Below are 21,879 nucleotides of genomic sequence, written 5' to 3'. Positions count from 1 at the left end.
GACTTTGGAATGTTTAATGTAAGCATCTCTCAGGGCTGATTTCAGTTATAGATTTTCTCTTATTTTGCTTATTTGATATCGACTTATCTAACAAAATTTTCACAACAAGCACAACACTATGTGCTGATAGTATCCGCCTTCTCAGAAGACATGCATGTTATGAAAAGTTTTAACAACATCTACAAAGCGACTTCAAACTAATCTTGATATGTCTTTTGGATAAAAAAAAAATAATTGCAATAAATCTGCTTTAATTTTTTAATACCCACAAAAAAGTAATCAATACCCTCAAAAACGTTGCCTGTCTTTCATTGAATTACCATAATGTGAGCTGAATTACATCAGTTTTATTGTTCAACATCAAACTGCTGCTTAAAGAGGAAAGAAATCTGCAAGGGAATAAGCTCTCTTGCACCTTGCATGTATCTGTGTGTGTGTGTGTGTGGGGGGGGGGGACTTGCCTTCCCTCCATTTCCCCTTAGCTATGTATATCAGAACCATGGTTGCACGACAGAGGGGAATGGGTAACAGGCTAGCAGGTGCTGTTTTGACAAAATGCAATGAAAAAAAATGTGTCAAAACCCATTTGCTTAAACTGCACCCTTTTCAAGTGTGGGATCATCTGAAAAATATAATCACAGGCCCACATAGTACTCCTCCAGGGAAGTTATGTATCTGCAATATTTTGGTCTATAATTAATCAATACTTAACATTGTGTCTGCACATTCATGTTCCTCAGTGACCTATGTACACCTATAATTTCACAAATATTTATACTTAGGGCCCATCATGCCATCAAAATACATTTTCTTATCTCAAAAGTAAAGCACTAACTTGCCAGTCAGCTCACTAAACACTTCAAAAAAATGAAAACCCTACAAATAGCAACTAGCAGAATTTATCATTTTATCTTCCTATCACAAAACAGAGGCCATTACAGCTTAATCATTAGCTAACTAAATCATTCAAAAAATCAGGCAGAACCTCACAGTGACTGTCACTTTGCTCTTTCATCTGTTAACTATTATACATCATTCATTATATCCCATTCCCAAGTAATCTAATTTAAAATAGTGTCTTATTCACTATTAATTGTAAAAGGAGCAAGCACTTACTCTGCATAGACTGATATTTAACCTTAGTACAGGTGAGAGAGCTTTTAGTGGAATTGCTGTTGTAGCCTGCAACTCACTACCAAGTTAAATTAAATGCTAATGGCTTTGAAACCTTCAGAAATAAACCTAAGCAACTTTTTTTACATTTCACAGTTCAGAGTGTATTACTAGGCCTGCAGTCGAGGAAACCATTAAGGAGCCTAGCCTCAATTGTAATTGTGTTATCTCCACATTACATGCATCTTATAAATTTTCACTAACACTATTACTTTAATATTATCTCCCAGAATTCTAACAAACCCTCCTAACACCGCATTTGATATGTCTGACAGAACTAGTGATGAGCAGGGGTATTCCCAAACATAACTCACAGTTGTGCAAATACAGTATGCCACCATTCAATGCTATGAACCACAGACATGGACCAAAGTAAGGAATTCTGGTGTACAGAAGATTGTTAGCTTCTGTGGATGAGATATAGGTGCACATGCAGCGGTGCATCAGAGAGGGGAAATCACTGTGCAGCATGAGAGTGGCATACAGCAAGCACAGTTGTATAGTAAGGTTCAATATATCTCATATACATTGCCTTTAGTAAGGTATATTGTACCTTATCAAATATCTGTATAATATAGGTTTTCTGAGGGTTTTCTATTGCCATAACTAAATATGATTCACAAAAACTTTCATTTATTAGGCATGAGGGTGATGCCAGAATCATTGCCGTATTATACTAATGAGGGGATCTGGTGCTATGTTATCCTGACAGTATCCCTGGATGCATCTTAAATAACAGGAAGCATGATTTAGCCACACTTCTAATAACAATGTTCAATCTCTGCCTCACATACACGTTTTGTACCAAGTGAATGGAGAGCAGCTACACTTATTCCCCTGCATAAGGGAGGACCTTTCACATACCCAGGCAATTACAGATGCATAAATCTTACTAGCCTCATATGCAAAGCCATGGAAAGACTTATCATGAAACTAATCAGTCAAGACTTAGGAAACCTCCAGTCACTGGAATTGTCTCAGTCTGGATTCATCAAGGGCAGGTCATGATTACTCAACCTGGTAGATTTTTTTGAAAAGGTCACCAATACAATGGATGAAGGCAAAATGGTACACACTACATGTCTTGATATAGCCAAAGCTTTTGACACAATTCCACACTCAGGCATAGTAGAAAAACTCCTGTGTCATCTGCTGGAATGCCAACTGCTCACAGATAAGATGCAGTTAATAAAAATAGGTGACTTACCTCCAGAGAGAGACCAGTCTCCAGTTGAGCTTCCACGGTTCTGTGTTGGGACCTCTCCTATTTGACATCTACTTTTCTGTAGTAAATGTCAGTACCAAAGGGCTCTGGCTAACTACATCTAGAGATGACTGCAAGTCATTAAACCCACAAATGACATTGCCATTCTGCATGAAGGTTTGTCCCCTATAAATAACCAGTGCCAAAAATATGGATGGAAACTAAATGCCAAAAATCCTTTGGAAAGTCATCTACCCCAGGGAATTACCACATTAAAAATACACCCCTAAGAATTGACATACTTGTTCAGGATTTAGGAACTTATGTGGACAGTAACCTAACTTTTGACCAACATGTGTCCATTGTTGTTAGAAAATCCTTTTGTATTGTCCAGCTTATAAACAAATGGATTGTGTCTAGATCACTAGGCCAGTCTTTGAATACAATCCCCCCTTTATTTATTTATTTACTTACTTATTTATTTATTTATTTATTTTTTTTTTTGTTGACTGGGAAAAAGTCCAACTGGGTAAAATACATTTTCAGTGGAGTCCACGTTTAAATTACACAGATACATTAATAATTGCAGGATAAAAAACATCTATACATGAGCTTATTTACATGATTTTTAAATATGTAAATTCTTACATGAACATAGCATTTTAATACAAGAAAGAAGAGAGAAATTAACATAAATTGGATAATTATTAAACAGAGAAATAACATACTATGATAATGTATTAAATGCATGATGGCTGCAGAGAAACTATCAAATTGGGGTGTTTTTGAGTTTAGCAATAATTTACAGACAGAAAAGTGGAATGCAGCTTAAAAATGATAAGAGGGCTATGAAAGGAGAAGTTATAGAAATATAATGGGCAGAGGAGGAATTGTAGTTAGTGGTACAGTGTGAGAGAAGGAGGAAAAGTAAGAGTGGTATGTCCAGACACATGCAAAACTGGTACACCCACAGAGATACCTTATTGAAAGGATACTAGGCATAAACAACATATCCTGAATGGACTGACTCAAAGACCTGTCACTATACTCGGTATCCTACAGACTGCTAAAAGCTGATCTGTATCTGGTACACAAGGCATCCTTTAACCCACTACTGATGGATTTACTGCACATCAGCAAGTAAATGGCATGATAAATAGTCAGTATAGAGATCTAAACCTCTTCTGCAACATCAGTAGAATGGTTTAGAGGGACTGGCATATCTCACAGAGGATACCAGTGGTCTGAAACTCCCCAGCCACATAAAACAAAGTTCATCTCTCTGTCCATATTCAAGTTAAACTTACATCTATGGATGGAATCAGAAAATTAGTGCAGGACTGCCCCCTATACTAGTAATGGACAGAGGTAGCTCCTGAATGATTTATCCTGTGCATAGGTCCCATCAAATTGTCTATGGTATGATCCCAGTTATTCTTAGTAGAGGTACTATTTAATTATTGATCATGAGATGGCTAAGGCCAATTTATAACCAAATGGGATAGGTTATTTTGAGCACAAAAAGGGAAATTGTCTAGACTTAAAATGGCTCACAAGGACAGCTAACCTAGTACCTATGAACCTATGACCATTGACAAAAGTTTGACAGCATCACTGTGTGATTTTTCAGTAGGCTGGTTATGATAGCAGGGTTGCCTGCAATACAGGGTACTCCATAGTCAGTAGGCTTTTTCTGTCATATATTTTTTTTTATTTCAGCACTGAGTCGCTTGTCAGTGGGGAAGAAGGTTTGTTGTGGTCAGACTCACTACAGAGTTTGCAGGTATGAAGCTCAGTTTATGCTAGCTGACCCTTTGAGACCAGCTCACATGCAGTCAGTGCAGTGTGTTTGAATCATGTACAGTCCTGAGGTGAGTCACTTGCATATATAGTTGGAAAAGCTCAGTCAGAGTCTGTCACAGATTGCTTTGAGGAAAAAGTTAGTTTGATTTTGCTTTCTTGTATTTTGTATTGCTTCATTGCCTTCTTCTATTTTTGAATATTGTAATTTATTTTCTTTACACCGTGTTTTACTTGTATTCTGCTTTTAATTTCATATTTAAACTAGGAAAGAAACCACAGCTGTGTCTCTTGTGAGTCACACAGAAATTACATTTTCTGATGTCTTCCCACCCTGATGCTGTTGTATTTTTAAACTCAACTGTCTTTCTAGTTACTTGCCCTTTATGTTAAATTGACCACATTATTTCCTTCCCTCTCCTCTTTCATTGGCTATTGTGGGTAAGCACAAAATTATCATTTTGTAAAATCACTCCCCTTCAGCTATTTAAATTTATTGATCATCCCACTGTATTCCATAGAGCTAGAATGCAAAGGGCGCATCTCCTTCCAATCTCTCTTGCTCTTTTAAAATTAGTGGCTCCCCTTTAGATAGCTAAAGATTAAGTTATCCCTCTTTAGTATCTGATTACTTACTGCACACTGCGGCCCTTAGGATATTATTCAATTTTTTCCATATTACATTTCAAATCTGCAACATCTAACAAGACCACCAATTATCGGAAGGCCCACATTCTGTGTCTCAGTAGTCATCTTTGGATGAGTGCTTCTGTTTTGCTCCTGGTGAGATAAGAAGCATAGAGACATTATTTCCAGGAAACTGCTGATCACCAGAAAGCCTAACAACTGCTTTGGAGGTGCTGGCTTGGAATTTGTGCTTATTATTTTGTTCCTGGTGAGTGAAGGAACAGAGTGCACTGATTCCTGACTTTATTTGATTGGACAGTGGGTCGGATTGCTATTCAAGGCATCTACCAGGAAAAGGTTACAACAAGCCAACCAGCCCCTGTATCATCTTGAACAAGACTGTTGATCACCAAAGACCATGTGGCCTGCTTCTCATCTTGGAATTGTTCTACTGTTTTCCTTCTGGTGAGAGAAACAAAGGAGCATTGTATCCCAGCAGTTTGAATCTGTGGTGAGACTATCTGCTGTCTAATCTAACTTTGGAATATCTACCTAAATACTTCGTCCATAAGTCATCAGGGTCTATGTATCAGTTTCAGTTTAAGTGTTTGGCAGTGTCTTGTATAGACGCAGACACCATGAGTTGATATTTTTCCTGTAAAGTACCCTTGAAATTTCACCAGTGCCTATTTGCACACAGGGGAAATAGTTTGCAATGACAAGCATTGCTCCCAGAGTTGCAAATCAGATTCTCCTGACATTACTTTATAGTCTCACTCCAGCCATCTAATCATTAAAAAAACAGGCATATTGCCACAAATATAAACTTTCCCAGTATCTCTGTTACTGGATTGATGGATATAGGCATGTAGAAATTGCCATATGTTTACTGAAAACCTATTAATTCTCAGACAAACTGATATGGTATGTGAGAGATGTATTTACACAATGAGGCAAAGCTCTCACAGAAAAGCACTCCTAATGTTAATTAGGTTGTCAGTAGCACACATGGTGTAACCATCGCACATAGTTCAAAGCTGACACATAGACCCACATATGGTGAGGCACTTAAATGTAACCTTCATAAACCACAAAGACCTCTTAGATAAAGTACACCTAGCAAATACCCTAAGCAGCCCTGAATGCACTCTTTCAAAGCAACACCCATATCAATACATACAGCCACATCTCATACAGCTCCTATGTCTAACCCCATAAAATAAGCCACTACACAATCCAACATTCTGGTCACTGGAGACTCCTTTGTGAGACACGTTGATGTCCCCCTCACTAGGATGAGTAGGAAGAATGTCACAGTCAGTTGCTTATCAGGGACCAGGATCTGTCACATTACTCAGGCATTCAGATCATTGGACCACAAGTACCAGTATTATTCAATCTTAGTCCATGTGAGTGTAAATGACCTGAGATGAACCTACCTAGACTATATGAAAGGAGACATCATGGAGCTCTCGGAATATGTGTCCCAGGCTGGTATGAGCCTAGCATTGAGCAGTATTTTACCTTCTCCAAGGGTGATCCCACAATATGAACAGAAAATGACTGACTTTAATAAGTGGCATAGTTTCTGGTGTCATTCTAAGGGGTTGCAATATTTGTTAACATGGAAGAAGATGGTCAATAGACAAAATGGTCTCCTTTGAAGTAAAAATAAAACCTGGAACCACAGCTAACCCTGAAATATTCAGGAGCTGCTCTAAGCTAACTTCCTACTTAAGTGATAACCTGGCAAGATTTCAAGCCCTCATAAACACTGAGAACACTGATGCCTGCATAGAACTGTTCACAGACTCCCTTTACAAGCATGTTAATGGCTACATAGAGGCAGCTGTACCCACCAGGAAGAAATACATAACTTATTCAAAGCACAAATCACCCTGCTGGAATCACAACATTATTAAGCTGTATAATAGAAGGAAGAAAATTGTGGCAAGTAATAGAGGATGTAGAACCCAGGAGAATAAAAGCACTCTCATCTCATCAAACTAAACAAACAACTCAGAGGACAAATAAAATCTACGAAAGCCAAATCTGAGGTAAATTTGGCCTCCCAGGCCAAGGACAACTTCAAGACATTCTTTAGCTATGTCAGCAACCTCAAAGGCAATCACAATTGTGTGCTGAATTTATTGTTAATGGAGCCACCTATACCGAGCCAGAAGATATATCAAACCTACTGTGTTTGACAAATTCAACTCCAACTTTACCCCCTACTCCCCAAACTTCCCTCAGGAAATACTATCAACCATAGCTCCCTCTACTATCTCTAGAGAACAGGTCCTTAATGCTCTCTCTAAGGCCAAGAACACAGCATCAATGGGCCCAGACAACATCCCAGGATGCCTTCTAAATAGCATAAAACATGATCTATCAAGCCTACTGGAATTGCTATTTAATTGCTATTTAATTGCAGTCTCCAACCAGACTTCATGCCTCAAGAATGAAGGATAGCAGTATTAATCCTTTTGCACAAAGTGGACCATCTAAACACCCTGGAAACTACAGACCAATAAGTCTCATTAGCCTCATATGGAAAACCATGGCAAGAATTATCATGGAAATGATCAATAATAACATAGGAAACCTTCTCTTACTGAACCCAATCCAATTTGTTTCTGTCAAGCACAGGTCATGCTTACTCAGCTTGGTGGATTTCTTTGAGAAGGTCACCAAAACAATGGATTAGAACAAATTGGTTCACATTGCCTACCTTGACCTTGCCAAGGCACTTGACACAATACCCAACTCAGGCATTGTTAACAAACTCATGAGGTTAGGTTTAAATCCTTATGTTACCCAGTGGATAACCAGCTGGCTCACAGATAGGATCCAAGAAGTTAGAAATGGGAGTCCACCTCTGCAAAGTGGCCAGCCACAACTGGAGTCCCTTAGGGATCAGTCCTGGGACTGCTCATTTTTGGCATTTACTCTTCTAAAATCAAGGCCAATGGCAGTGGCCTCTGGCTGACTAAATTTGCAGATTATTGCAAATTAGAAGCAGTCATAGAATCCCCCCCCCGACACAAATGTTCTCCAGAAAGGGGTGACACAGACAAATAACTGGTGTCAGAGCCATGGATTAAAACCAAATGCCAAGAAATGCATAATAGCATCCTTTAGGAAGTCATAATCCACCCCTGGTAACTATCATATTGATAACTCAACCCTAAGAGTTGACCCAGTAGTCAGGGACTTGGAGACATACATAGAAATTAATCTAGCCTTTGACCATCATGTGTTTACAATAGTGAGAAAATCATTCTATGTTGTGCAACTTATAAACAGAGGTATAGCATCTAGGTCCAAGGAAATCATTGTTCCACTGTGTTCAACATTCTTCAGGCCTGCCATTGAGTACAATTCCCCCCTTTGGTATGTACCTAACTAGAAACATCCAACAATTGGAATGTCCACAGTGGGTCCTCACTAAAAGAATAAATAAAAGTAAGTAACATGTCCTCTGCAGACCATCTCAAAGCCCTACCCCAATATTCTGTCTCTCAAAGGCTGTTGAGGAGTGATCTATGCCTGGCATACAAGGCATTGTCAGACCCTCACCTTGAAGGACCTCCTGCATATCTGCAAAACAAACAGCACCATAATTATCCATTCTAAAGACTTAAACCTTGCCTATGATACAAATGGGACCTAAGGTATGTATCCCAAAGACTACCCCTTCTCTGGAACAGGCTCCCCAGCCATGTGAAGCAGAGTTCTTCCCTAAGCCAATTAAAGTGTAATTTGGACAAATAGATAGGGAACAGGAAATTCATCCTTGGTTTGGCCATTATGTCTCTAATGGACACAGGTAGCCTATAAATGTTTCATCTCCCATGCCCCTGCTTGTAAATATTTCATCTCAAAAGCCCCTGCTCACACTTATGAAGGGTACTGCAACTTTTCAGAGATTTGGGATGCATGGTTAGGCTTAATAGAGGCCCTAGTGGTTATTAACCTGCTAAATACCTATGAACCTATATTTGTACTTCAAGCATGAAGTATTATGGTTACACAATGAAGAGTGTCATTTCCCACTGTATATAATTTTCTATGCATTGGGTAGGGTTTGGCACAGTTTACTATGGATCACCCCTATTCCATGGAGCACTATGTTTATGATTATCACTCTTATGCCATAAATAATGATTTTTTGTAATACAAATGCTAATACAATGTAGTGTAACATAACAGTGTAGAACTGTGGGGCTGAATTACCCTAGGCTCTGTCCAGACAGACATGCAGGAAGATAAGCTATGCATATGTCTGAGGTTGGAAAGACAGTGGTTTTGTCTTGGAAAAATCAGCTTTATTTGCAATGTATTTTTTAAAAGAAGAAACATTTGTATTAAATTATCACTTATAGCATAGGCAATCAATCATACATTTATATAAATGAAAACAAATCATACTGTCATATTTTTAGTTGCAAACATAATGCATCACTTATGATCCACCCAGTCATTGTCAGTCAAACATTGCATAGCTCATTCAAATTCTGCCTACTTTTAGGCCTCGTTCCCCCTCCAGAATGTTATTCTGCATGTATCGTTCTCACAAATCCCATTTTTTCTATGTAATTTACTCCTACCCTTTTCTAAAGATCCCATTTCCAGTTGTTTTATCTCAGTTACTGTATTTACTACTTCTAGTACAGTGGGTTTAGACCTTGATTTACATTTTCTAGTACTTGTTGTTTTTGGCAGCCACTATAATTAGACTCAACAAGGCCTTACTATGTCTAGGCAATTCTGATTCTGTCATAGCTTAAAATACTCATTAGTTTTGAATGATCTTTTGCCATCACCCAGAATGATGCTGAGATTCAAAGATAAGATAATTGACTTTAATAATTGAATATGTAGCTTGTATCAGCTTAAGGTGAGATGTACCTCTCTTACTGAAGCTTTCACATTCTGTCTAAATCCTTTGCTGCCCCCATAGTGCGTTTTTAGGCAGAGTCTATTTTAGGCATTCCAACTTAGTAAATTCAAATTTAGAACACATTTATGTGGCTTTACTCAATGACAGGAGTTTCAACAAAAATTCCCAAATTTGTGGCTTTCTGTAACTTGAACACATTAATGTATATGAAGTTACAGTAACATAGTATTAAAGCAATGCAAGCACTCCCTGTACTCATGTGTATAGTACTTTTCATGTCTTCAGACCTAATAGCAGTTGTGGGAGAGAATTAGTAATTAACAAGGATATCATCATCTCATGGCAGATTTCTTGGGACACCACATTTAAACTCAGAAATATCCAAATCACCATAGACAAGACTAATTACCACTCCATACCTAGGAATAGAATACCCTCTATGTCTCCTTCTGAGGACAATAGCTATCTTAACACATAAGTTGAAATCCCCATTAAACCATAAGACCTTTCTACGGGGGGGACTACAAACAAATTTATCAATAAACTGCCTGACTTTCACTGTCAATTCTTGACATGCCCAGTGATTCATTGACAGTATAAATATTAACTCCATTTTGCAAATACTTAACCATCCTACTTGGGACCCTAATATCCCTGATCTAGTCCTCACAAATATGGCCCATTCCTGCATTATCTCCGTATGTATCACATTTCCTTGATTAATCAGACCATAAATTAGTGACAATTTCCTTTAAAACTGGTGGTACCTTCCTTGTAATTATATCTGTGTTTAGGGAATTCTCAAAAGCAAACCTCTTCATTTATGTGATGACCTTTCCACAGAAACTCTCCTCCTCTGGATTACACTCCTGCCTGTGCCTCTGAATTCTTCTCCTTATCTGCAGCATGTATAATGAGAAATAAAAAAAAAACTCCTATGGTTGAATACCCATATAAATAAATTGTATAACAAGAGAAAGAAATTACTTGATGCTTTTACAGGGTCTCATTCTACCTACCTTAAGAGCACACTTAAGTAAACTAGTAAAGACCTTAAAGGAACCATTAGGAAGCACAAGGCTGAAAATTAACTTAAAATAGCCAGTAAAACCAAAACCAAAAATTACTACAAATCTTTCTTTAACTATGTCAGCAAGTTAAGAACTAATTCCCAACAATGTTTTGTAGCTAGTCTACAATAATAATGTATACTCTGACTCAAAGGAAATAGCTAACATCTTAGCTAATAAATTTATTTCAAAATATATTCCATCAAAAGTTATAGTTGCTCCATAGATTCTGCAGGCTCTGCCCTGGAACAAATTATTTTAGTCCTCTCATAAGATAAGAACATCTCATCCCTGAGCCCCTGATAATATACAGGGTTGCCTGATTATCATTGTTAAATATGTCATATCTGAACCCCTACTTACCGTCTTTAATTTAGGCCTCTCCACTGGTTACATTCCTGAAACCTGGAAACCCACAATGTAATGCTGTTATACAAGGGTGGCTCAACCACTGTCCCCTGTGACTATAGACCTATCAGTCTAAAAAATTATAAACAATAACTGCTATATTCAAATGTATATTACTACCCAATTAATACATTACTGGATTGATTCTCAGATATGGTCTGGATTATGTTACAGGCATAATGTCAAATACGTGTACAGCAGGTGGCAGTGTTGTTATTGTATCTTTCGGCTTTTCCCGGTTAGGGGTCGCCACAGCAGAACTCTGTCTGCTAATGATGATTCTCTCAATATGCACTGGTAAGTCACTGGTAAGCTCTCGAACCATTTTCTGAAGATACTCATTATTGTTTATAGGGTCATGGGAATGCTGGAGCTTGTCCCAGCAGTCAGTGAGTGGAAGGCATTGGATTCTGTTCTTTAGAGGGGCACCAGGCTATTGCAGAATGCATACATATCTATGAACAATTTAAAAATACTGATTCACTTACTGCATGCTTTGGGGAGGTAGGAAGAAAGAGAGCACGCAGGGAAAACCCATGCGAGTATTCAGAGGACATACTGGCCTGACATGGAAGGCACCACAAATAAGAATTGAAACAGAGAACCAAAGCTCCTTGGAAATATTAAGAAATGGCTGAATAAAGGAATCTGCTCACTGCCAGATCTTAACAAATCCTACTCTGTGGGAGAAGGCTCCCATTAAGCTTTGGGGATCCCAGGACCTGTTTGACAGATCCAATTATAAAATAACAGGTCTTTCTCCTGGAATTCTTACCTCAGACATCCATATTTTTTCAGAGTTCAGTATGCCTGTCCTCCATTTTGACACTTCCACCTGCAAATGGGACAGAAATCTCCAGCTACCATCAGCAAATATTGCAAGTCAGTATTTTAATGCAGTTGTTGCCAACTGTACTTACTGAAAAGTAAAATAAATATATGTATGTTTTATTTTTGCTTTTTGATAACTGGTAAGACTTAAGTGGTGAAGGCCATGCCTCTCAACCTGTAAGCATTAACAATTATATCATTGGCCCTTCAAAATCATATCATAGGGCCAAAAGATACGTCTTTTTATTTTTCACAATAGGAACTCTTCCTGTACTGGACCCTAGATAGTAAGTGATAGGAAATCTTTTTATAGGCTTGGTTTATTCATTAAATAATGCATGCATGTTTGACTTTATGAAGGCTTATCTATAAATCTAGGAGGATCAAGGCTTGATCTGAATCCCATCATTATAGTACTATTCCTAAATCATAGCAGTTGAGAAGTTTAGTGAAGGTGAATGGTTTATGGCAGGCATGACTGCCATTAGGGTGTTAGGATACAAATTTCTGTCCTGCTGCTGTTTGGGCCTTGCCTCCTAACCACTCTCTGTGGGAAAATGATTAGCAGTTGGCTGGAGTACATTTCTAATAGCACAGGGAATTATGTTAATTTGCAAAGGATGAATGAGTGGTAGCTGTCAGGTGTATGCAATTCCTTTCCTTACCTAATATGTTTCTTTGAGACACTGTTGTGGTTTGGGTTACACATTGTACGTACAGAATCTAATCTGCCGTTGCTTATGTGCTTTTGTTTTTGGAGAATAGGTGATTTCTAGAAATTGCTGCAGTCAACCTTACTGTCCTTCACTCTCTGTGATTCAGTATTTAGTGCAATTTTCTTCACACAAGGACACATGTCTACAGGCAGAGTTTTTCAGCAATTAATACTTGAATTATTTTAATATTTTGACACTGATTATATTGTTGTCCTACAAACCACCCTGTTCCTTACAACAGTCTCTTCTACTTTGTGCTTCTGTCTGGTGCAGCTGCATTTTATACATGATCCTGAAACCTGATAGAAAATGTTAATACAAGCAAGACACTGTGATGCCACCCAGACTCCTGAGTATGCCAACCACTGCATAAACTCATAACCAAAAACACAGCACTTGTAGTGGCCTCCACAGGCAAAACCTTCACAACTTCCAGTTGATAAATGCTAGAAAGTTAATACTGTAATATGCATTTATTAAAAATCACAAACAAAACACATTAACGTTAAGTGCTTTTTCCTTACACACTGTAAAAAAAAGTGAATTCATCAGTGCTGTGGACTAGACAGCTTTAAAAATCACATGTGATAAGGGGAGTTCAGAAAAGTATATGAAAACTATTTGAAGGGGTAAATTAAGTCTGAAATTAGGGTCATCCCACCAAAAATAGGTACATCACATTCAGGGGTAAATCAGGCCTTTAAATAGGTATGTTCTTCCAAAATAGGGACAGATGAGAGGTCTGCGTCACTTATATATAAATCTACATTTCTCAGCAGATTATTCAAAAAATGCAGATTGCAAATCCAAGCAATTTGCTTTTTAATTTAAGTACATAGTTCAAAAGCAGTTGTAATGTTCATAGGTTCATAGGTAGGTACTAAGTTATTAGCCCTAGGGCCTATATAAGCCTAACCAAAAAGGTACTCTGGCTTTCGCCAACCAAGAAAATTATTTTCCTGTGCCCCTGTCGAGCAGAGCCACCGAAGTGATCCCTGGGGTGATGTAGTGTTCTTAGAGACAATTTATCTATTATCTTCAGATAATCAGAAATGATCTGTATTGGCTGGATATTTTTTATGGCAGACTGCTATGTTACTTACAAAAACAAAACAATACAATGTAGCATAATACAGTATAGTGCAGAAAAACATATTTTTTTTTGGGGGGTACATGCCCGACATTGAATAGCACCACCTAAATACATATAAGAGGAATAATCTGTAAAAACAATACATTGCTGGGGCAGAATAATCTTCAGTACGAATTTCATCAGCATTGTAGAGAAATTACATACTGTATCTTGACAACTAATGCTCTACCATTCTGTTACCATATACACCAGCATATATATTACATAGTGTAGTAGACACTTAGATTACTCCTGTAATTACTGGTTGAATCAGAACTGAAACATTTGGCTCTTTTCATCAGCATATAGTATTCAGTAAAATGTCGACTGTAAAGGGCTGTCCTATTTTATGTCTTCACCTCTCGTTTCCTTAATTTTGCTGTACGTTCACAATTTTGCCTCATATTTTTGCCCTGTCCTTCAAAGTTTTTTTTTTCTCTTTTCTGGTAAATCGTTGAAGATCAGAATCAGTCAATGATACCTATCATTAGAGTTACATTCTTCTTTCTGTTTAGAAAATACATACTGATGCAATACTGTTATATTAAAATGTTAAGAGAATTTGAGTTATATTTAAAAATTGGCTTTGCCTCCCCACTAGCTTTAGTTTTGTCCAGAATTCTTGAGCAAAGAAGTTGAGAAGTATGAGTACATCCAAACCAGGGGTATACAGGGTATAGTCTGCATATGATGCTTATACCAGAGGTATGCAGGGCATATACTGTATATAGGTTCATAGGTAGGTACTAGGCTATCTGCCCAAGGGCATTTATAAGCCTAGCCAGAGTGTGTCGGCTTTTGCCGCCCCATTGATCAATTAACTGATCCACTGTCAAGCAGAGCCAATGAAGTGATCCCAGGGGTGTATTTTTTGTTACCCATCCACTTGTCAAGGTTTCTCTTGAAGAGTGTTAGTGAGGGGCTCTGCCTGATGTAATTTGGAATTTTGTTCCAAAGCATGGGGAATCTCTGTGACAGGAATCTATCCCTCCAGCATGTTCTATTTATTGTTGTGGTGAGGTTTAGCTCACTAGAGCGCGTGGCTCGCAGTGACTTGGATTTCTTTAGGTGGAACATGTCCATCAATTCTGAGTTGGACATAGCTTTGTAAGTCAGGCAGAGATGACCTCTGAGTAAGCGATATGCCACTGAGTACAGCCGGAGTTTTTTCAGTCAGGCTGCATAGGACATATGTTTGAGACCAGTAATCCTCTTGGTGAGGTACTTTTGTGGTCTTTCCAGCTGTTGGAAGTGTCTTATGAGGTACATCCCAAATGGGGCATTGTACTCTATGATGGGTCTAATGAGTGACAGGTAGAGGGGCACTATAACCTCTTTATTTCTAGATGCAAACCTTTTAGTAATTAGATGGGCCACATAGAAGGATTTCCTAACTACTTTGCCAATATGATTGTTAAAAGAGAGATTACTATCTACCTGGGTCCCCAGATCTCTTATTACCTCTTCTGTATTAAGGGGGCTGCCACCTATGTGGTAATTCATGGGTGTTTTGTTTTTCCCAAATGGGATGACTATGCATTTTTTGGCATTTAGCTTGAGGCCATGACTTTGACACCAGGTGTCCGTCTCAGTAAGGCCCTTTTTATAGGATGTCCGTGTCAGCTGGAGAGTCAGTTATGGCTCCCAGTTTGCAGTTATCGGAGAACTTGGTTAGCCATTGTCCTCCTGTGTTTCCCTGTACTTCTGAGAAGTATATGCTGAACAGTAGGTGTCCCAGGACCGAGCCTTGTGGGACACCACTTGTGACTGGTTTAGAGTCGGACCTGGGGCTCGCTATTCTTACCGTGTGAGTTCTGTTTGTAAGCCAGTTGGCAACCCATCTCATGATGTAGGGGTTTATGTTCAGGCTGGTGAGATTTTCTGTAATACCCAATTGGGGAATGGTGTTGAAAGCCTTGACGAGGTCAAGGTAGGCTGTGTGTACCACCTTTCCCTCGTCTATGCCCTTGGTGACTGTCTCAAAGAAGTCAACCAGGTTTAGTAGGCATGATCTGCCCTTAACAAAGCCGAACAGGGTCGGGTCAAGTGTTTGGAGGTTCCCAATGTCTTTGTTAATGAGTTCCATGATTATGTGCTCCATAGCCTTGCAGACCAGGCTAGTCAGGCTTATGGGGCGATAGTTACCAGGGTCAGTTGTGGCCCCTCCTTTGTGGAGAGGAATAACCGTTGCTGTGCATCATTCTATGGGCACGTAGCCTGTGGAGAGGCTGAGGTTGAACAGCGTGTTTAGGTGGGGGGTTAGTTTGTTCTGTAGTTCATGCAAGATGCAGCCTGGGACACCATCTGGTCCCATTGACTCTGTGTTTTTGGCTTTTGAAAGGGCTGTTTTCACCTGTGCGTCTGTGATTTGTGGGACACTACACTTTTCCGGCATTGTTGTGGGCCCTTTTGGAGGTGAGAGGGGGGTGAAGTTTGCACTGAATCTATCTGCCAGGATGTTGGCAATATCAGTAGGTTCAGTATATTGTGTGCTATTTTGCACTCGTTCAGTGCATATCTTTGAGTTGCCACTTGGATTCTTAACATAGCTAAAGAAGGCTTTGTGGTTATCTTTTGAAAGTTAGCCTTGGATGATTTCATGAGGGACCTCAGTTTCTTACTGATACTGATCAGGGATGTCTTTCCTTCTTGGGATTTGCTTTTTTTTTAACTAGTTTCCTCCTTCTATTGTATAGCCTGTTTATTGCAGGGATCCACCAGACTGGTTTCCTTCTCTTAGAGGAGTGAGTCTTGGTTTTGCTAGGGATGGCATGATCCATGCATCCTTGTAGGTGCTCATAGAGTGCATTTATAAAGGTTTCTGCATCTTGGGCAGCATTATCCTTTAGCGTGGGGGCTGTGAAACTTCCCACCTCTCTCTTAAGTAAGGTGAAGTTTGCTTTAGAAAAGTTTTTTACTGTGGTTTCCTTAGTTGGGGGTGGTGGTGGGGTGTGGACATCCAGAGTGATTAGTTTATGGTCTGATCTAACCAGTGACGGGCTGACCTCCAGTGTGGAACACCTGTCGCCCATGTTGGTGATGACCAGGTCTAATATGTTTTCACCTCTGGTAGGGTAGTTTACCAGCTGATCCAGGTTGTTTGAGTTGATAAATTCCAAGAAGTGCTGGGCCTGGGAATTTGTACTCAAGTAGTTTTCCCAGTGAATGGTAGGGTAATTGAAATCGCCCAGTATCAGGGTGTTTGGTTGGACCTTCATGTTTTCCAGTGTCTCCAGAAAGGTGGAGTGGTTGTCCTGGGTCATGGAGGGTGATCTGTAGCAGGCCACAATTTGCATTGCAAATTTGCCCGATGTTAGTTGCACATGGATGATCTCAGAGGTATCATGCTGTGCCACTAACCTGGAGGTGTAGGTATCCTTGATGAATATGGATACACCCCCTCCTTTTGTGTTTCGGTCCGTGTTCTGTGGCCAAAACGTGTGGAATGAGTGGTAGCCTGGTAGTGCTGGGGTGCTCTCTGGAGCCTTGAACCAGGTTTCAGTTACTGCACAGATGTCGACGTTCTCCATACTGAGGTGTGCTTCGAGCGTGTGCATTTTGAGATTTAAACTCCTGGCGTTGAGTAGCATAACCCTCAGTTTTTTCTTAATTGTGCTGTTTACAGAGGTGGGTTTGACTTTTGAGCCTTGCCTAAAAAAGGCACTATGGGGGCAGCAAGAACATTGGCCAGTATTCAAAAGCCTAGGGGTGACAGGTGCAAGCTGTCTCTTGCGAAGCAACGCGGCTTGTCGAGCTTGTCGTCCCAGGCTGCCAGACACTGGATCCCCTTTGAATGACAGCAGAAGCTTAGCCAATTGTTGAAATTGATCATTTTTTTCTTTATACTGAGGTATCATTCTTGGTGAGGGCAGGATGCTACTCAGGGTCAGGGTCATACTAGCCTGGGCTTCATGATCAGAGAGCTCTTCCATGTCTCTTTTCATGTAGTCCAGGGAGGTACGTCTCAGGTCATTCACACCAACATGAACAATGACAGAGTCACATTTGTACTTGTTCTGGAGTGACCTGAGTGCTTGTGTTATGTGGTGGATTCTGGCTCCCCACAGGCAGCTAACAGTAACTTTCTGCTTGTCCAGCCTAGTGAAGTGGACGTCAGTGTGCCTGACTATAGAGTCAACTATTACTAGTCTGTTAGGTATGTTATTTTGCCTTAAGGGCTGTGATTGTGCAGCACATTGATTTTGTGTTATATGTGTTGTCTGGTTTGTGACGGGAAGTGCAGGTTGTTTGGGTGTCTACTTTGGAGGTCTCTGATGCTTTTTCAGGTTTTTATTTAGAGCCTCCGAGTATGATTTTGTGTATTTATGTGTATTTTTTGCCAGCACTGTTTTAGTAGGTCTGTGTGCGGCTGGAGTTGTGGTGCAAGTGGTTAAGCTTCTCCTCTTGACTGTCTGTTCCAGTCTTGGGTGGAGACAGCTTAGCTTCCAGTTTGGCTGTATAATTGCATCTCTCGCATATATTAGTGTTTTGTGGTAGAAAGAGAGGGTTGTCTGTGTACATGAGGCAGTTGTAACATTGCCTCAGGATACCCAGATTCACCAGCTGGACTGGAGAGTGCACCTGAAGTTGCCCTTTGGTCATGCCTGAATAATAGGCTGAGCTGCTTAGTCGCTTGGTTGGTGAGGGGTGAATAAAGTGCCTTGCCCTGCTGGGCAATCAGGACTGAGCAAGTGCTGGGCTGTAAGATGCTTTTTGAGTGCTTAGGTTGAGAGTTAGACTAGTTTCAAGGGAAAAACGGAAGAGGAGACTTAGTGGAGCCGGGAATAATTTAACAGTAGCTAACCAGCACTACCCAGTGCTCAAAACCGTGCAAACGCGGTTTTTATAGTAGGGAAATGAAAGAGATAGAAATTAGCCCAAAATGGCTGATAAGCTACTAACTTCTGGCCTGGAACTACTCCTCCAGGTACAGATAGGTTGCTCAAAGCTCCCCTCTCTCACAGGTGAACAGGGAAACATCATTCTATCCAAGTAAGGTATGGGCAACTCAGAAACTAGAATCAAAGCCCTGAATTCAGCACTAGCCTGAAAACTGGACTATACTAGCTTAGAAAGAAAGGAAACAAGGATTTTTTTGTTTTTTTTTGTTTTTTTGAAAAGATATGCTGCTTATACCAAGGGTGTACAGTGTATATTCTGTATATGCTGCTTATATCAAGGTTATACAGTGTATATTCTGTATATGCTACTTATACCAAGGGTATACAGGGTACATTCTGTATATGCTACTTATACCAAGGGTATACAGGGCACATTCTGTATATGCTGCTTATACCAAGGGTATACAGGTTACATTCTGTATATGCTGCTTATACCAAGGGTATACAGGGTATATTCTGTATATGCTGCTTATACCAAGGGTATACAGGGTATATTCTGTATATGCTGCTTATACAAAGGGTATACAGGGTATATTCTATATATGCTGCTTATACCAAGGGTATGCAGGGTATATTCTGTATATGCTGCTTATACCAAGGGTATGCAGGGTACATTCTGTATATGCTGCTTATACCAAGGGTATACAGGGTATATTCTGTATATGCTACTAATACCAAGGGTATGCAGGGTACATTCTGTATATGCTGCTTATACCAAGGGCATACAGGGTATATTCTGTATATGCTGCTTATAACAAGGGTATGCAGGGTACATTCTGTATATGCTGCTTATACCAAGGATATACAGGGTATATTCTGTATACGCTGCTTATACCAAGGGTATGCAGGGTATATTCTGTATATGCTGCCTATACCAAGGGTATACAGGGTATATTCTGTATATGCTGCTTATACCAAGGGTATACAGGGTACATTCTATATATGCTGCTTATACCAAGGGTATACAGTGTATATTCTGTATATGCTGCTTATACCAGGGGTATGCAGGATATATTCTGTATATGATGCTTATACCAAGGGTATACAGGGTATATTCTGTATATGTTGCTTATACCAAGGGTATACAGGGTATATTCTGGATATGATGCTTATTCCAAGGATATACAGGGTATATTCTAGATATGATGCTTATACCAAGGATATATAGGGTATATTCTGTTTATTTATTTATTTATTTTATTTTATTGCCTTTGATTACTGGGGTAGTCCACTGGGCCAGAAGAACCCATTTTCAGTGGAGTCCCGGGGAGGAAAGCTACACGTTTAACACATATAGACAAGAAATATGTTACAAAGATACAGAATATATAATACAACAACAGGTATTACAACAATGTTATGATACATTTGCTGGATTGTTATCAGAAGTAAAATTGGAGACGAACATTATGATTATTTACAATAGATTGGTATCAGAACGTGGAATGGAGACAAACAGTGAGGAAAATAGCATATAGTCATGGAATGAAACTATAAAATAAAGGTAAATTAAATATAGAGTGAGCGGAGAAGAAGGAAAGCTGTGTGGTAATGTAGGTGTATTCCAGGCTCAGAGTGAGAGGAAAAATGAGTAGGAGGTGGTTGAGAGAAAGGGTGAGAAGCTAGTGAGAGGGTCAAGTTATGCGGTTCTAGTAGAGGTGCAAGTGCATAAACACTGTGAGGAGGGGTGAAGTTTAAGGGATTTTTTTTAAGTTAGAGGCATTAGGCATGGCTCTGAGTGGAGGGGGGAGGTCATTCCATAGTTTAGAAACAGTAACAGAGTAGAGAATTTGACCAGAAAAGAGTTTAGGTTTGTCAGTATTTAACAGCATTTTGTTCTCTGACCTGAGGTGATGATTGGGATGATAGATGGTCATTATACCAGTGATAAATGGGCAGGCAGCTGGGAGGTAAATAGGTTTATGGGCAATAGGAAGTTGTAGGTATATTAGGTGATGAGGGAGCTCAAGCCAGTCTAGTTGCTGCAGTGCGGTGCAGTGGTGGGTGGAGAATTTGGCATTTATAGCAAATTTGGCAATTTTATTGTAACATGAGTTGAGTATGGCTTTTAGAGAGGACTGGATGTTGGTGAGGATGGGGGCACCATATAAAAAAGTTGGAAGCAGAAATGATGAGGTGAGAGCCTTTCTTGCAGTGGAATTTATAAAGTAGTTTTGCCTATAGAGGGCTCCTAGTTTTTGATGTTTTTTTTCTGATATTATTGTGGATATGAAGGTCAAAGGTAAGGTTGTCATCAATGATAACACCTAGCAGTTTTGTACTGGGAACGACTTCAATGATGGTGTTATTTTGGGAATGGACAGAGAGTTCAGATCTATTGAATGGCCTACATTTACTTGGGGTAAATATTAAGAGTTTGGTTTTATTAGGGTTAAGGGTGAGATGGTTTTCAGACATCCAGGATTCAGTTGAGGTGAAGGCTTCTAGGGTAAGTTGTTGCAGTAGAGATGCAGATTTAGAAGAGCAGATGATAGTGGAGTTATTTGCACATTGAATTCCAGAGCAGTGGGAGAGAGAGTTGCGGAAGTCATTGATGAATATACTGAAAAGAAGGGGACCCAGTATAGACCCTTGGGGTACCCCAGTATTGGTGTTGATAAAAGGGGAGAAGTATTGCTGCCAAATAGTAGACTGTTTCCTGTTGGTTAGATAGTCAGTAAACCATTGAAATGTAGTGGGAGGGAGGGATGCTCAGTTTGGATTGTTTGGTAAGCAGAAGGGGGTGGGAGACTGTGTCAAATGCTTTTGACAGATCAAGAAAGAGTGCAGAGATGAAGGAACCAGAGTCTCGAGGTCTATTAACTGTGTCCAGGAAGGAGATAAGGCAGTGTTAGTGCTATGTCCTGGTCTAAAGCCATGCTCGGTGGGGGAAAGCTGTTGTTGTGTCAAAATCTTATTTCTTTCAGTGTATCACTCTTTAGATCATTAACAGGGCACAGAGCCATATCGCACTGTAATTTAACTGTAAGGGTCTGACAGCTGTATAAAGTCATTATATATATATATATATATATATATATATATATATATATATATATATATATATATATATAAACATAATTGAAGGTAATGAATTAACCTGTGAAGATTCAT

This window comes from Protopterus annectens, chromosome 1.part2, assembly GCF_019279795.1.
Source record: "Protopterus annectens isolate FY-2018-M chromosome 1.part2, PAN1.0, whole genome shotgun sequence".
Taxonomy (NCBI): domain Eukaryota; kingdom Metazoa; phylum Chordata; order Ceratodontiformes; family Protopteridae; genus Protopterus; species Protopterus annectens.
Note: the sequence above shows the minus strand (reverse complement) of the source record.